We start from the raw sequence: 15,455 nt of genomic DNA on the forward strand, positions 1-15,455 counted from the left end.
ATATTATTATATACACTGTTTGTAATTATATGTATCAGAGAAGAAGAGAATCACAACAGAGAGTCATAATCAATGCTTTATAATAAATAGAAGCATCAGATTAAAATAAACAGAATACTTACATATGGTCAAAAGACTGATGATTTGTGTGACATATTGAGTACAAGCTAATGTGCTCAATTAAGATAAATGAAAAGAAAAGTAGTAGTCTAATGCTTCATGGAGAAATAACTATTCTCCCTGTCTTTCCATAAATCTCTCTATTCTTCCACAAAACCCTTCAAGTTTCAGGAGCTAAATAGCTAATGGAACAGTTTTCTCATATTATTCTTCACCATTTGTCCCAAATATGGAATCCTGAACATATCCCACCAGCTATCTTAGCAGCAACATTTTCATGTGAAAGCTAAAAATGAAAAACATTTGAGAAATCTTTTGTAACAAGCTCTTCTGATATTTCACAGAAGGCCATTTCCATTTATTTTTCTTAGGGAAAAAGAAAACCTAGAAAATTTAAAGTGTTTTGTTACATAAATTTTTTTTTTTTTTTTGCTTCAGAAATATTCTTTGAGATAAATCCTTAATGACTTCTGGGAAAATAATAATAGGGCACTGATGAATCATGCACAAGATTAGCTTTGGTGAGTATCTTTTAATTGATATTATGGGACCTGTGTCCCAGGAGAAAGTTGAGAAAATTATCCAGCAGGGTGATGGTCAAGTATTTGGTGAGGTGGGAAGTGTAGTGAAAATAAGCCAACATTTCCTGATCATTTTCTTATGATGGATATATCCTTCACAACATATGGTATATGTTTAAAATATGTAAGCAAAACAGACAGAAGACTATTAATGAAGAAAGACATGGTCTCATCGTGTGTAAAATAACTTTAAAATTATTAAATCTCTTGAGTTGCATCATTTCAGCTATACTCCTTAAGAAGTACTTCTACTTTCATCAATTGAGCTAAATAACTAGTATGCACCAAAATCAGAAACAACTGAAATTTCACCTTTATGTTTCTGTATTATTTCCAATGTATTGGCATAGAATCTAAGATACACTTTAATATTTACCAAAACTGCTCTTACTAATGAGCAAATGAGGCACAGTTCATTCCACAGTGAGTAAATACAATGTAGAAAAAGATAACTTCTTCAAAATGGCATCTTGTTGTTGAATATATCATATAAGTGAAAACTAAGATACTTAAATTACTTTTGTGTACCCAATAATGATACTTCAAAGCAGTCTTAATTAATAGTTGAATTATTAGATATTTTATCACCACTTTAAGTATAAATATAATTATAAAAACACAAAATGATGTTTTTCCATTTTAAAGAATTTGTCTTCATGTGATATATACATTACTTCAAGCACTTGATAATTAATAGGAAATCTTCATTTTAGCCAATAGTTAACCATTGGCTATGGGCTTCCCTGGTGGCTCAGTGGTAAAGAATATGCTTGTAAATGTAGGAAGGGTGGGTTCAGTCCCTGGGTTGGCTTCAAACCCTGAGTCGGGTTTTCCACATTGGATTTTTTTTTATTTCAATTTTTAATTAAACTTCACATTTAATTTCAACATTTCCATTCCTTCTAATTAAATGGTGTGAGATACTTACAATGATTGAAAATGGTAAAGGCATGTGATTTATCTTTGAATTTACCTTGAGTACCAATAATTGTGTTCTCTGATCCTTATATATGTATGTTAAATAGGTGTGTAAGCATCTTGCACTGTTCAGTAATTTCATGGACTAAGCTTTTTATGTTTACGTACTTCTGACTATTTAATGTTAAAAATTTTCTGATGTTATGATATGGCCAAACAAAGGTCACTGCATGTGATATAAAAGCAGTTATCCCTAATATTTAGCAATAATGATCTCATTAATAATTAATATTTAATAATTAGTCATAATTTCTGTTGACATCACTCACTGGAAGAAATCACCCACCAAACAGCTGCAGTCTCTCACAATTCCAGTTTATTGCCTAACAAGAAGAGTATAACTTGGAAAAATATAGATAAATACTTCTGATGAAGCAGAGCTGGGAGCAAGTGATATGGACAACTTAAAATAATCTATTTCAGAGTAGAGGATAATTTTTTTTCAAATATTTTTAACATAACTTATTTATATTTATTTAATTTATTTATTTTTAATTTTTATTTTATGTTGGAGTATAATTGATTAACAACATTCTGTTAGTTTCAGGTGTACATCACAGTGATTCAATTATGCATATACATGAATCTATTCTTTTTCAAATTATTTTCCCATTTAGGTTACTACAGAATAGTGAGCAGAGTTCACTGTGGTACACAGTAGGTCTTTGGTGGTTATCTCCTTTAAATATAGCAGTGTGTACATGTCCATCCCAAACACTATCTGCAATCTGTTTTTTTCCCTTTACATATGTTGAATAGCTGACTCAATAGAAAAGGAAATAAGAGTAGGGAGGAGACAGAGTTCTTTGGTAGAAATAATCATAAAGCATGGTTTTCTAAGCCTTGAATTTAGGTTCCATTCATTAACTGTGGGTTATTGTGAATTTTATTTTGGATCATTTATTTCTCATGTAGGATCTGAATAGCTATCTAGAGCTTTCAACTTGTCTTTTGAAATTAAAGACCAATATTAAAATCACACCCCAGAGTCTCCCTATGTTTGCCAACTGTGGAATAAATGATACATAGAGCTGGGAACATTATAGGGGGGAAAAAAGTAACAAATACAGAGAAATACTTTTGGAAGTAAAAAAGTGAAATATAAAAGGAGCTATAAAATAACTGAAATCTTTGACCACCCTATTTAATTTGAATTGTGTCCTCCTTTCCTTACAGTATATCAGTTTTGTTCATATTATTTTCACTTACTAAAATACAAAATAATTTAATTTTCAATTATGTTGACTGTTTGAAGTCTGTTCCTGCACTAGAAATAAACTCTACAATATCAAGAGGTTTTGTGTGCTTTGTTCCCTTCTGTGTATCAACCATCTGAATCAATGGTTTGTGTTTATGTGTTGTTTATTTGTGGTTTCAGCTACAGATTTCATAATGATTAACCCACTCCAGTGTTCTTGCCTGGAGAATCCCAGGGATGGCAGAGCCTGGTGGGCTGCTGTCTGTGGGGTCACACAGAGTTGGACACGACTGAAGCAACTTAGCAGCAGCAGCAGCAGTGCTTGATTGATAATAACATTGTTTTGGTGAAAACAAGTCCTGGACTTGTTTTACCTACTGGTTCCTTAAGGTGTATATAAAGAGATTCAGCATGGGAGCAACAGAGATATTAAGTACTGCTAACCCCCCTTTTTACAAAATATAAATTTATTTATTTTAATTGGAGGTTAATTACTCAAAGCCACACCTTCTTTAGCAGATGTCTTGACGTACACGAAAATACAATTCCTGTGAGAAATGGAAACCACAATCATATGAACAAGTAGAGAAGGCCTTTTTCCTTTGCTTGGCAGAAGGGGTCTTCAGAATTGTTCTAAGGATGTGTAAAAGAGAATCACCAAGGCTAAAGTTACCATGAGTGTGAATGCTGCTAAGAAAAATGCCATAAGTTCTAGAAACTTTGTGTCTGTGTAAGCAATCACTGCGAGCCGGCGCACTGAGCATAGGCGGCTGCGGGCTGGCGCACTGAGCGCAGCCAAGAGGAGCTACCACACGTCTGAGGTCAGGGGCAGCGGCCTAGAGTGCCAGGCTGCGATGGCGCAGGAACGACCAAGAGGAGCTACCCTGTGTCCAAGGTCAGGGGCGGCCAAGAGGAGCTACCCTGCGTCTGAGGTCAGTGGCGGCCAAGAGGAACTACCCTGCGTCTGAGGTCAGGGCTGGTGGCTGGGAGGAGCAACCCGAGGAATGGGGGCTGTGCAGGCACAGTAGGGCCAAGAGGAGCTATCCCACATTGAAGGTCAGGAACAGCAGCGGTAAGGAGATACTGATCGTCCAAGGTAAGGAGCAGCACTGTGCTTTGCTGGAGCAGCCGTGAAGAGATACCCCACATCCAAGGTAAGAGAAACCCAAGTACAATGGTGGGTGCTGCAAGAGGGCATCAGAGGGCAGACACATTGAAACCATACTCACAGAAAACTAGTCAATCTAATCACACTAGGACTACAGCCTTGTCTAACTCAATGAAAGCAAGCCATGGTGCAGGGCAACCCAACACGGGCGGGTCATGGTGGAGAGGTCTGACAGAATGTGGTCCACTGGAGAAGAGAATGGCAAGCCACTTCAGTATTCTTGCCTTGAGAACCCCATGAACAGTATGAAAAGGCAAAATGACAGGATACCGAAAGAGGAACTCCCCAGGTCATTAGGTGCCCAATATGCTACTGGAGATCAGTGGAGAAACAACTCCAGAAAGAATGAAGGGATGGAGCCAAAGCAAAAACAATACCCAGCTGTGAATGTGACTGGTGATAAAAGCAAGGTCCGATGCTGTAAAGAGCAATATTCCATAGGAACCTGGAATGGCAGGTCCATGAATCAAGGCAAATTGGAAGTGGTCAAACAAGAGATGGCAAGAGTGAATGTCGACATTCTAGGAATCAGAGAACTAAAATGGACTGGCATGGGTGAATTTAACTCAGATGACCATTATATCTATTACTGCGGACAGGAATCCCTCAGAAGAAACGGAGTAGCCATCATGGTCAAAAAAGAGTCCGAAATGCAGTACTTCGATGTTATTTCAAAAACGAGAGAATGATCTCTGTTCGTCTCCAAGGCAAAACATTCAGTATCACAGTAATCCAAGTCTATGCCCCAACCAGTAACGCTGAAGAAGCTGAAGTTGAACGGTTTATGAAGACCTACAAGACCTTGTGGAACACCCCAGAAAGATGTCCTTTTCATTATAGGGGACTGGAATGCAAAAGTAGGAAGTCAAAAAACACTTGGAGTAACAGGCAAATTTGGCTTTGGAATGCAGAATGAAGCAGGGCAAAGACTAATAGAGTTTTTCTAAGAAAATGCACTGGTCATAGCAAACACCCTCTTCCAACAACACAAGTGAAGACTCTACACATGGACATCACCAGATGGTCAACACTGAAATCAGATTGATTATATTCTTTGCAGCCAAAGATGGAGAAGCTCTATACAGTCAACAAAAACAAGATCAGGAGCTGACTGTGGCTCAGATCATGAACTCCTTATTATCAAAGTGAAGTCACTCAGTCGTGTCCAACTTTTTGGGACCCCATGGACTGTAGCCCACCATGTTCCTCCTTTCATGGGATTCTCCAGGCAAGAATACTGGAGTGGGTTGCCATTTCCTTCTCCAGGGGATCTTCCCGACCCAAGGATCGAACCCTGGTCTCCCGCCTTGCAGGCAGACGCTTTAACCTCTGAGCCACCAGGGAAGCCCTGCTTATTACCAAATTCAGACTCAAATTGAAGAAAGTAGGGAAAACTGCTAGCCCATTCAGGTATGATTTAAATCAAATCCCTTATGATTATACAGTGGAAGTGAGAAATAGATTTAAGGGCCTAGATCTGATAGAGTGCCTGATGAACTATGGAATGAGGTTCGTGACATTGTACAGGAGACAGGGATCAAGACAATCCCCATGGAAAAGAAATGCAAGAAAGCAAAATGGCTGTCTCAGGAGGCCTTACAAATAGCTGTGAAAAGAAGAGAGGTGAAAAGCAAAGGAGAAAAGGAAAGATATAAGCATCTGAATGCAGAGTTCCAGAGAATAGAAAGAAGAGATAAGAAAGACTTCTTCAGCGATCAATGCAAAGAAATAGAGGAAAACACCAGAATGGGAATGACTAGAGATCTCTTCAGGAAAATTAGAGATACCAATGGAATATTTCATGCAAATATGGGCTCAATAAAGGACAGAAATGGTATGGACCTAACAGAAGCAGAAAGTGTTAAGAAGAGGTGGCAAGAATACACAGAAGAACTGTACAAAAAAGATCTTCACGACCCAGATAATCATGATGATGTGATCACTAATCTAGAGCCAGACATCTTGGAATGTGAAGTCAAGTGGGCCTTAGAAAGCATCACTACGAACAAAGCTAGTGGAGGTGATGGAATTCCAGTTGATCTGTTTCAAATCCTGAAAGATGATGCTGTGAAAGTGCTGCAGTCAATATGCCAGCAAGTTTGGAAAACTCAGCAGTGGCCACAGGAATGGAAAAGGTCAGTTTTCATTCCAATTCCAAAGAGGGGCAATGCCAAAGAATGCTCAGACTACCGCACAATGCACTCATCTCACATGCTAGTAAAGTAATGCTCATAATTCTGCAAGCCAGGCTTCAGTAATACATGAACCATGAATTCCCTGATGTTCAAGGTACTTTTAGAAGGGGCAGAGGAACCAGAGATCAAATTGCCAACATCCGCTGGATCATGGAAAAAGCAAGAGGGTTCCATAAAAACATCTATTTCTGCTTTGTTGACTATGCCAAAGCCTTTGACTGTGTGGATCACAATCAACTGTGGAAAATTCTGAAAGAGATGGGAATACTAGACCACCTGACCTGCCTGTTGAGAAATCTTATGCAGGTCAGGAAGCAAAGTTAGAACTGGACATGGAACAACAGACTGGTTCTAAATAGGAAAAGGAGTACGTCAAGGCTGTATATTGTCACCCTGCTTTTTAACTTATATGCAGAGTACATCATGAGAAATGCTGGACTGGTAGAAACACAAGCTGGAATCAAGATTGCTGGGAGAAATATCAATAACCTCAGATATGCAGATGACACCACCCTTCTGGCAGAAAGTGAAGAGGAGCTAAAAAGCCTCTTGATGAAAGTGAAAGAGGAGAGTGAAAAAGTTGGCTTAACGCTCAACATTCAGAAAACAAAGACTATGGCATCCGGTCCCATCACTTCATGGGAAATAGATGGGGAAACAGAAGAAACAGTGTCAGACTTTATTTTTTTGGGCTCCCAAATCACTGCAGATGGTGACTGCAGGCATGAAATTAAAAGACGCTTACTCCTTGGAAGAAAAGTTATGACCAACCTAGGTAGTATATTCAAAAGCAGAGACATTACTTTGCTAAGGTCCGTCTAGTCAAGGCTATGGTTTTTCCTGTGGTCATGTATGGATGTGACAGCTGGATTGTGAAGAAGGCTGAGCGCCAACGAATTGATGCTTTTGAACTGTGGTGCTGGAGAAGACTCTTGAGAGTCCCTTGGACTGCAAGGAGATCCAACCAGTCCATTCTGAAGGAGATCAACCCTGGGATTTCTTTGGAAGGAATGATGCTAAAGCTGAAGCTCCAGTACTTTGGCCACCTCATGCGAAGAGTTGACTCATTGGCAAAGACTCTGATGCTGGAAGGGATTGGGAGCAGGAGGAGAAGGGGACGACAGAGGATGAGATGGCTGGATGAAATCACAGACTGGATGGACATGAGTCTGAGTGAACTCCGGGAGATGGTGATGGACAGGGAGGCCTGGCGGTGTTGCGATTCTTGGGGTCGCAATGAGTCGGACATGACTGAGCGACTGAACTGAACTGAAGCAATCAGTAGCATAGGAGAAGAGTCACAAGTGAAGTGATCAATGATGTTGGAATCACAGAAACCCAGCTGGTAGCCCATAATCAGGGTCGGGTGGAGGAGGGAAGATAATTAGGAAATGAACCAGCCAGGAGCTGATTACAAGCTGATTACAAGCTGATTACAACTGGTTGCAGACTCTGTTACTCATGCTGGTTGTGTAATGTATAGGTATACTGATAGCCACATAATGATCATAGGACATCACTGGCAGAAGGAAAAACTCTGGAGGGCAGAATTAAAAAAACAAACAAACAAAAAAACCACTTGTGTCATGCAAGCATTATAGGAAATGATTGTGTCTCCTGTAGCAGGGCTGCTCAGAAACCTAGGAATACAGACTGTGGTGAATGAAATTTCTAAGAAAGTGAAATTCCTGAGGAAGCAATACTTAGGTGTCTTCAAACAGACACTGAATAGTTTTAACATGATGATGTTCATGTTTCCACTTACACTCAGTAAGGTGAACAACATAAAGAAGAATATTACAACTTGTACTTCTGGGCCATCTTTAAGTCCCAGAAGAATGAATTCTCTGATTAATGCTTTATTTGGCATGACTAAACTCTGAATCCTGCAGGTCTGGAGGTAAAAATAAGAGTGGATATCAACTCCTTATATGATTTCAAATACATTTATAGCTCTCTTATTCTGTGCAAAGAACAATAAAACATGCATTAATAGGAAGTGACAAAATTTTATCCATCAGAATAATGCAAAAATTCTTATTAGAATTTGTCTAGTAGGGAAAAAATTAATCTGTGTTAAATAACCTTAAAGTAAGCCAGAAAGAAAAACACCAATACAGTATACTAACACATATATATGGAATTTAGAAAGATGGTAATGATAACCCTGTATGTGAGGCAGTAAAAGAGACACAGATGCATAGAACAGACTTTTGGACTCTGTGGGAGGGAGAGGGTGGGATGATTTGGGAGAATGGCATTAAAACATGTATACTATCATGTAAGAAACGAATCGCCAGTCTAGGTTCAATACAGGATACAGGGGGCTTGGGGCTGGTGCACTGGGATGACCCAGAGAGATGATATGGGGAGAGAGGTGGGAGAGGGGTTCAGGATTGGGAACTCACGTACACCCGTGGTGGATTCATGTCAATGTATGGCAAAACCAATACAGTATTGTAAAGTAAAAAAACAAAACAAACAAACAAACAAAAACTTAGAGTTTAATCTCAGCTTTTGATAATTCCCTGCTGTATGTTTTTGATTACTTATTAAAACACAGTAAGTTGTTTTTCACAGTCATAAAAATGAGTAATAATGATAAATACTTAGCGTACTTCACTGGGAAGTAGGTCATTGGGAAGATTAAACAAGTTGCTAAGTATATAGTATTTCTGAAAACGTAATGTGCATAAAATTCTACATGCTAATTTTTCTATTCAAAAATTTATTTTTGATTTGGAATGCATTCTTTTTCTAAATAAGTTGTGATTTAGTCATAGTAAAAAGTTAAAGAAAAAATATCGTATTTATGAGCAATTCATTGAAATAAATTCTATTCTGCCTTTATGCAAAATTAACTCTATTCACTCTTCTTTAACTAAAGGTGATGTGAGCACAATGTTAGCCCCTTGTGAGCCCAATGTTAGCCCATAAACAAAGTTACAAAGTAAAATTTTCTGTTGGACTCCTTAAATATAGTCAATCATTAAACAATTATAGAGATCATATTGTTTCCTATAAGAGTATATACTTATTTCAGAAAGTTATTGCATGACAACCTTTATTAAGTTCTGCTTTCAAAAATAATAATTTGATAGCTGTATTGTTTATTAAACTAGTTTTGAAGGATGCAATAGGGAAAGAACGTATATTGGAAGATAGTAACAGCAATGGTAACAGTAATTAATTATACAACAAAGTATAATGAGTTTTATTATGTGTTATTATCAATATTATTCATATTATAACAAAGATGTAAACAGCCTTTTACTCTGTGCCCAAAATGCTTTTGGTTGGTCCTTTTAAGAGACTCATTATGCAGATGAGGGAACTGACTGAAAAAATACTACCTGACTCCCTCCTCAGGCAAGTGTGATACATTTATGAGTTCAGCTCTGACAAATTTACAAAGCTATAGGCAGAGAAAATAATGCAAGAATTGATAGAGTGCCTTCATGCTGCATTTTAAAGAGAGTAATTTTAGAGATATATGATTTCAAAAAGATAATTAATGATGTAGATAAAGAAAAAACACACTCACCTTTGTGATAGTCGATAGAATCGAGTCATGGTTTATACCTGAATATTTTTCTAATTATCAATAATAAGAGAAACATGATGTTTTAGGTAGAAAAGATTTCCTTCATTTTGACATATTTTATAAAATTAATTCACATTTGTGCACTCATGATTAAAAATTTAAATCTTTGGTTTGCATTTTCCTAGTCATAAACCAACCATTCTCAAATACCCAATCTGTGAGGATGAAAAAATCCAGTCAGCAAACGTCCAAAAAATTGTTTTTGCAATTTAAATGTCATATGTTTTATGACTTTTCTGATATTGCTCAGTGATATAGGTTTCCCAAAATGCTTTTCTCCAACAGAAACTGACCCATTTAATATATTTTGAGTATACTGTTACAGATGAGGTTTTTGTTTTTTTTTTTGAGGGAAACATAAAGAAAACTTCTCTGAGGAAGAAAAACCAAGGCATCTATAATGCAATTAATTTTAGCTACAATTTTTAGTAAGTTTCCTTGGGAGCCATTAGGTATTGAAGGACTATAGAATTCTATCTATAATGTTGGAGTTTGCAGGGAACAAAAGGAAAGACTGATGAAAAAATTATTTCTTGGTTATTTTTCAAATATTTTTCTGATCGTTGTTTTAAAAGAGAGACTCTCATTGACTCTCTTGCAAATTTTTGTGAGAAAAATGAATGTGTGGTAAAAATTTATTTGGAGCCTAGAAGAAATACCTTACCTATGTGGTTATATAGTACAAACAATGGTGAAAAGGTGTTTTTTGTTTTTGCTTTTCCTTTCTTTTTTAAATACAGCTGATGTTCTCTTTGGAAAAGGTCATACATTTTTAATGAAAGATTTAATAAAGTATTACAGATTTCTTCAAGTAAATATTTTGCATACTTGGATTTAGAAAGGAACAGATAAAATGTGTCACCAAAGATAGGGTGTATTAAACTTTAATTTTGGTTAAAATTAATTAACATAGTGGTTTCTAGACTTCAATTAATGGTGTTATAGGGATGCCAGTCCACTTGGTCTGTGTTCTACCAAGCTAAAATAACAGCTGTTTTACTTTGCATGATAGGGAGTATTTGTAGGGCTGAATGTAATGATTATGGTAAATAGGGCTCTATTATCAGGCAGAGGTAAAGAAAAGATAACACCTAATAGTATGACTCTATCTGGAGTTCAGTTCACTTCAGTTCAGTTGCTCAGTCCTGACCGACTCTGCAACCCCATGGACTGCAGCACACCAGGCTTCCCTGTACATCACCAACTCCGGGAGTTTATTCAAACTCATGTTCATTGGGTCAGGAATGCCATCTGACCATTTCATCCTCTGTTGTCCCCTTCTTCTCCCACCTTCGATCTTCCCCAGCAACAGGGTCTTTTCAAAATGAGTCAGCTCTTCATATCAGGTGGCCAAAGTATTGGAGTTTCAGCTTCAACATCAGTCATTCCAATGAACACTCAGGACTGATCTCCTTTAGGATGAGCTGGTTGGATCTCCTTGCAGTCCAAGGGACTCTCAAGAGTCTTCTCCAACACCACAGTTCAGAAGCATCAATTCTTTGGTGCTCAGCTTTCTTTATAGTCCAACTCTCACATCATACATGACTACTGGAAAAACTATAGCCTTGACTAGGTAGACCTTTGTTGACAAAGTAATGTCTCTGCTTTTTAACAGGCTGTCTAAGCTGGTCATAGCTTTTCTTCCAATGAGCAAGGGTCTTTTAATTTCATGGCTGCAGTCACCATCTGCAGTGATTTTGGAGCCCAAAAGATAAAGTCTGCCACTGTTTCCACTGATTCCCCATCTATTTGCCATGAAGTGATGGGACCAGATGCCATGATCTTAGTTTTCTGAATGTTGAGCTTTAAGCCAACTTTTTCACTCTCCTCTTTCACTTTCATCAAGAAGCTATTTAGCTCTTCTTCACTTTCTACCATAAGGGTGGTGTCATCTGCATATCTGAGGTTATTGATATTTCTCCCAGAAATCTTGATTCCAGCATGTGCATCATCCAGCCCAGCATTTCTCATGATGTACTCGGCATATAAGTTAAATAAGCACGGTGACAATATACATCCTTGACACACTCCTTTTCCTATTTGGAACCAGTCTGTTGTTCCATGTACATTTCCAACTGTTGCTTCCTGACCTGCATACAGATTTCTCAAGAGGCAGGTCAGGTGGTCTGGTATTCCTCTCTTTCAGAACTTTCCACAGTTTTCACAGATTTAGTGAATACAGGATTCCTTTTTCTAACCTCTGCTTGTTTAGGAAATGTATAATATAATGGATCAATAAATTAGCCACTTAGTGTTACCACCACTTTTGAAACCAAGTCTAAGCCAGGACAAGAAAACTTACATGTTTAGACCTTCTCCTTTTAATATTGAGTGAGTTCCTTGATCTCTTCAAGAAAATTAGAGATACCAAGGGAACATTTCATGCAAAGATGGGCTCGATAAAGGACATTTCAGCCAAAGGCTTTGACATAGTTAATAAAGCAGAAATAGATGTTTTTCTGGAACTCGTTTGCTTTTTTGAAGATCCAGCAGATGTTGGCAATTAGATCTCTGGTTCCTTTGCCTTCTCTAAATCCACCTTGAACATCTGGAAGTTCACAGTTCACATATTGCTGAAGCCTGGCTTGGAAAATTTTGAGCAATACTTTACTAGCATGTGAGGTGAGAGCAATTGTGTGGTAGTTTGAGCATTCTTTGCATTGCCTTTCTTTGGGATTGGAATGAAAACCTTTTTCAGTCCCATGGCCACTACTGAGTTTTCCAAATTTACTGGGATATTGAGTGCAGCACTTTCACGTAATCATCTTTTAGGATTTGAAATAGCTCAGCTGGAATTCCATCACCTCCACTAACTTTGTTCGTGGTGATGCTTCCTAAGGCCCACTTGACTTCACATTCCAGGATTTCTGGCTCTAGATGGGTGATCACACCATCGTGATTATCTTGGTCATGAAGATCTTTTTTGTACAGTTCTTCTGTGTATTCTTGCCACCTCTTCTTAATATCTTCTGCTTTTGTTAGCAAGGAGAGATAAGAAAGCCTGCTATTCATTATTGTTTTGTAATGCAATGGCTTATAGATAGCCACATAACGATCATATGGCATGATAGTCAAAAGAAAAAATTCTATTGAGCCAAGGAATATGAAGAAAATGTCCTGGGCCATGCAAGAATTATATGAAATGGTCATATCCCCTATTACAATGTTGACCATAAATCTAGGAATACAAACTGCAGTGAATGAGATTTCTAAGAAAGTGAAATTCCTAAGGAAGAAACACATGGGTGTTTTGAGGTGTGAGTTTAACAGAGTAAGGGTGATAACTGTCATGTTTTCAGTCACAGTCAGTATATATGTGCAAAATAGAAATAGAAAAATGAAAACATTTAGCTCTGGATCATCTGTTAATCCCAGAAGAATGAACTCTTTCGCTGAGGTGTGATTTCTCATTTCTTATTGCTTACTTCTTCCTGGTCTGTAAATACAAACAAGAAACATGATTTAGTGAATACAGGATTCCTTTTTTCTAACGTCTGCTTGTTTAAGAAATGTATAATATAATGGATCAATAAATTAGCCACTTAGTGTTACCACCACTTTTGAAACCAAGTCTAAGCCAGGACAAGAAAACTTATGTGTTTAGACATTCTCCTTTTAATATTGAGTGAGTTCCTTGATCTCTTCAAGAAAAATAGAGATACCAAAGGAACATTTCATGCAAAGATGGGCTCAATAAAGGACAGAAATGGTATGGACCTGACAGAAGCAGAAAATATTGAGAAGAGATGGCAAGAATACACAGAAGAACTGTACAAAAAAGATCTTCATGACCCAGTTAATCACGATGGTGTGATCACTCATCTAGAGTCAGACATCCTGGAATATGAAGTCAAGTGGCCCTTAGGAAGCATCACTATGAACAAAGCTAGTGTAGGTGATGGAATTTCAGTCCATCCTAAAGGAGATCAGACCTGGGTGTTCATTGGAGGGTCTGATGTTGAAGCTGAAATTCCAATACTTTAGTCACCTGATGCGAAGAGCTGACTCATTTGAAAAGACCCTGATGCTGGGAAAGATTGAAGGTAGGAGGAGAAGGGGATGACAGAGAATGAGATGGTTGGCTGGCATCACCGACTCAATGCACATGAGTTTGGGTGTGCTCCGGGAGTTGGTGTTAAACAGGGAGGCCTCGTGTGCTGCAGTCCATGGGGTCGCAAAGAGTTGGACATGACTGAGTGACTGAACTGAACTGAGCGGATTCCCTTGAAAGGACTAATAATCATGTTTGTATAAGAAAAATATGTTTATCACATGTAGTTAACTTTCTTTTCAGAATTTGATCATATGGGTAAAGAAGTTGCATAATACTGTAAAATGTTTTAATGTTTGTTCGATCACCACATGTATAATGATTTTTCTGAAAATGAAACATTTTGAAATTTGTCTTTTTTTTCTTTCTTTCTTTCTTTATTTATTTTTAGTTTTTTATTTTTTAAATTTTAAAATCTTTAATTCTTACATGCGTTCCCAAACATGAACCCCCCTCCCACCTCCCTCCCCATAACATCTCTCTGGGTCATCCCCATGCACCAGCCCCAAGCATGCTGTATCCTGCGTCAGACATAGACTGGTGATTCAATTCTTACATGATAGTATACATGTTAGAATGCCATTCTCCCAAATCATCCCACCCTCTCCCTCTCCCTTTGAGTCCAATAGTCCGTTATACACATCTGTGTCTTTTTTCCTGTCTTGCATACAGGGTCGTCATTGCCATCTTCCTAAATTCCATATATATGTGTTAGTATACTGTATTGGTGTTTTTCTTTCTGGCTTACTTCACTCTGTATAATCGGCTCCAGTTTCATCCATCTCATCAGAACTGATTCAAATGAATTCTTTTTCACGGCTGAGTAATACTCCATTGTGTATATGTACCACAACTTTCTTATCCATTCATCTGCTGATGGACATCTAGGTTGTAATTTGTCTTTAAGAGTTATTTTCCATATTTTTCAATCTTAATGTTATTCTGGCTACATAATTAATAACTTACCAAAAGATCAGAGCCATCAAAATTAATATGCATATACTCCTAAATAAACAAACTCAGAACTTAAGGATTTTCTTTTCTGAGTTAAACAATAATTTATTGCTTTTGAGAATAGATTCTTACAAGCAAAGTTAATTAATATAAATATAAATTGATTAGAAAATGGGAAAAATAAATGAGGTGAGAAAAGAAAAATATACTTACAATTATATAACCCCATGTGGTAGCAATTTTACTGTTCAACCCAAGTAAACTGTTGCTTTAATTTGAGTGTCGGTGTGGAATCTTTACTTATGGAGTATTTCATAGACTTCTCAACTTGTTTGTTTCTGCCTTTGATTTTTCTACGCAATAACATACTTACATAGTTCATTGGTGGAATTTGGCAGTATTATCCTGGCTGTGTAGAGTGAGGTGAACATATTGAAGGATAAATCCAGCAGAAAATTTATTCCTAAATTGATGAGGCCCTAACAGAAAAGTGACAGTCCCAGGTGCTGATAGAAGGTGTTACATCCAAAAGACAAGCAATGAGTTCAAGAGGAAAGGGTTGGTGACATGGTGGCAGAAGTTCTGTGTCAGTCCCACATAGTCAGT

The 15,455-nt window shown here is 37.5% G+C and overlaps 1 pseudogene; it reads right to left on the bottom strand.

The window, feature by feature from the left end:
* Positions 1-331: 331 nt before the first annotated feature.
* Positions 332-13,255, bottom strand: LOC138436368 (olfactory receptor 6C65-like; annotated as a pseudogene).
* Positions 13,256-15,455: the final 2,200 nt, after the last annotated feature.

This window comes from Ovis canadensis, chromosome 3 (genome assembly GCF_042477335.2).
Source record: "Ovis canadensis isolate MfBH-ARS-UI-01 breed Bighorn chromosome 3, ARS-UI_OviCan_v2, whole genome shotgun sequence".
In the NCBI taxonomy this organism is placed as follows: domain Eukaryota; kingdom Metazoa; phylum Chordata; class Mammalia; order Artiodactyla; family Bovidae; genus Ovis; species Ovis canadensis.